At 41.0% G+C, this 3,094-nt stretch overlaps 1 protein-coding gene across 1 annotated transcript in view; it reads left to right on the top strand.

The window, feature by feature from the left end:
- The window catches only part of LOC109965141 (partitioning defective 3 homolog), a 428,297-nt gene that overhangs the window by 300,769 nt on the left and 124,434 nt on the right, over positions 1-3,094 (top strand). The window lies entirely within an intron of this gene.

Genomic DNA, 3,094 nt, shown 5'->3' on the forward strand with positions numbered 1-3,094 from the left:
GAACGGTAAAAGGGTTTGTAATACATACCAGCTGACAAATGGATTTCATGTACAAGTAAAGGTAAGACCATAAACTTTTATTATTTCTAGTTAGAAATAAGCTCAACTGGAATAAATTTTAACCTCAAATTAAATATGGGTCACATTTGGGTGAAGAATGCTGATATAAGATATAAAACACAACGCATTGTCTGTTAACAGACAATTTGTATTTGTAAATCTGACTGTAAAAGAGTCAGTGCCTTACCAGCTGTCAACCTCACCGCACGTCACTGCCTGTGTCTGGGCTGTTGATACAGGTGAAAAGGGTGTTTTGGTTATCTCCAGTATATCTATGAAAAACTAGACTGGTCCTGGAATATAGTTGTTGATCAGGACATTAGACACAGATACAGATACAGGTTTGAAAGAAAAACAGTGCAAGGCAGAAAGATCAATGTAAAAGAGAAGTGTTAAGGGAAGAAAAACAGATGGGAGCTGACCTGTCTGGGGAGTAAGAGAAATAGTAGAACATACTGACTGACTAGGCAGGAAAAAAGATAAATCTAGAACCAATTTTTTAAAAGTGTGCTATGCATCATCTGCATTTCAGCCAGAAAATCTTAATTTCAATGTTTGACTATCCGGGTGTTCACTCACCGGGCAGGTAATCGGTTTTTAATTTTAGTATTTGAATATTCAAGACAACAGGAAATTCCAATGCAGTCGGAGTCTGATGGTGAGGAGGAAAGAGAACATGATGGAGATGGTTTGGTCCACTATTTGGTACTCACATCTCTGAGAACATTGGAGCAAATATCCAGATACGCCTGCACATAGAGCAAGCAGATATTCTAAATCTAAAGTGTGATTTTCTCTCCTGAAAAAAATGTAAAGTGGCAATGTAAAGTAAGACCAATCCTGGGACAGAATATTCACAGATTCAAAGTTCCTGGATCAATAAATCATTAACTAAATGCTGTTAAAATGCAAACAATACCTCTTTATCAGAATATGGTATGGACAATGAGCTAAAACCTAATTTCATCTAAGTTAGCCATTTTGATGAAATAGTGCATGTGCAGCCAACTCTGAGATGGTAGCGCAAGGACCGTCCATAAAGTCTGACACTGAAAAGAGAGAGTACAAAAATAGTCAGTAGCTTTTTAGACACATTTTTCCAAACTAAATATTGTAGTATAACCAGCAGAAGCTGATGTGTTAAGGGATTTTGGTGACACTACCCTAAGAGTGAATATTTTTGTAGTGTCTGTTTTCAGTGTTGCACTTTGGAGACGGTCCCTGCACACTCGCCTTGTTCCTGAGCATGGGTATGTCTGAATGAAGCCCTGAGGAACGTAATGTGGCAGTGCCGTGTCTGAATTGACAGCGAGTTGTCGCTCTAACATCCTGATGAAGCAGCAGTCTTGCCCATTTCATTTCTGAAAAAGGCTTTACTTTATAAACACATGTTGCAGCTTGATCTCAACAGAGACACAAACATTCAACTTTTTTTTTTAATTATTATTTTGGAGTGATGAAAGACCACATGTGTTCTGTACTCACCTAGGAGACCTAAGAGGCATAGAAGTTTCTGGTGAGACTCATTTTCTCTCTGTCTTCCCTGTGTTGCTGTCTCCCTACTGGTCTCAGCCTGATGTCATGAATAAATGCATGTCATGCCTTCACAGTGCAGGTCACACCATTTACCCACCTGGCATGAACCATTTTGACTCCCATCCTCCCCCCTTCCTGTCCCTCTCCCCACTGTTTTCACACCGTTAGACCTGGCCTTCCTCCAGAGTTCCACCCAATCAGCAAAGCTTCCATTCTCCCACTCAGGAAAAAAATTGATTGGTTTGCTGTGTACAAGCCCTTGTCCAGTGAAGCAAAAGTGCAGCGATGTCATATCCCGCTGTGACCTGTAAGAGGTAGACTTTCTGTACAAGGAAAGGGACTGTAGAACTGCACTAAGAATTGTGTTACTTTGAAAGCACATTTCATATCATGAACCCCAACACAGTGTAAATCCAAAGATGTGTTATCTTACCTTACACGTTTACAGTTAGATCTCAGGTTGCAGTCTTTCTCCTTAAACTCTGGAGGAAAATGCTTTGCTGAGGATGCGTCAAATTGTCGAGGTCTGGCTGAGCAGGGAAAATGCTGACTGACATTACAGGTGGTGGATAATGAGTTCCGTGGGGAAGGAGATAATCGGCTGGTGGTGGCTTGAGGCTGGAGAAATGATGGGAACACATCCTCCCATACCTCTCTGGAGTTGGTGTCCCTGGAAACCAGTGATGGTGACATTCTGCCATGGCCAGTTGAGGATAACGAATGCCCCTTTAATGCCTGTTAACATTTAGTGGGTCACAGTGTGATACCTGAGGAAGAAAAAAAACACACTCTCTCCCTCTTTCTTTCTCTGACTGTTTTATTGGAATTTTGACAAGGCATCTGTGTGTCTCACCCCAGGTACATAGTGTTTACTCAACACAGCTGCAAAAACACTTAGCTAGCAAGGGGGGCAGACAATTTTGACAGCCCTGCCCACCTAACAACACACTATCAAAATTATATGCCACTGTCAGTGTTTTTTATATTGACATGGCCTCAAACCGGACAGGGATAGGAAGAAGACAGAGAGAGTGATATATGTTTGTTTTGTGTCTGTGCTTGTTTTAACTTCCTGGTGTGTACTTTGTGGCATCAATGACATATTAACACCTTTTTTTTGTTCTTTGGAGAAAAGCAGGATTTTATCATTCTTTATGGATTATCAGCATGAAATGTAATATGTGGAGGCAAAGTATTTATTTTCTTCCTGACTGTGAAAAATGCAGTTTTGAGGCCGGGGCCTCAGACGCTACATCAAACGTCCGCAGAGCACTTTGTCCTGGGAGAGTTGGCTCAGGTTGGCTGAGCACAAACCACCCTGATTCTCTCTGTCTGCCCTTGAAATTATCTTCTCATCACTTACTCTGTTTGATGATGCCGTCATCTTTTTTTCTTTCTGAGTCACCAGTTCCATTTGCAGATTTGAATAATGCAAAATGATGTAGCACCTCATATGACATCATTACAAGTACATCATATGGGGTTAAATCATAGTCCA

This window comes from Monopterus albus, unplaced genomic scaffold (assembly GCF_001952655.1).
Source record: "Monopterus albus unplaced genomic scaffold, M_albus_1.0 scaffold96.1, whole genome shotgun sequence".
NCBI classification, from domain to species: Eukaryota; Metazoa; Chordata; class Actinopteri; order Synbranchiformes; family Synbranchidae; genus Monopterus; species Monopterus albus.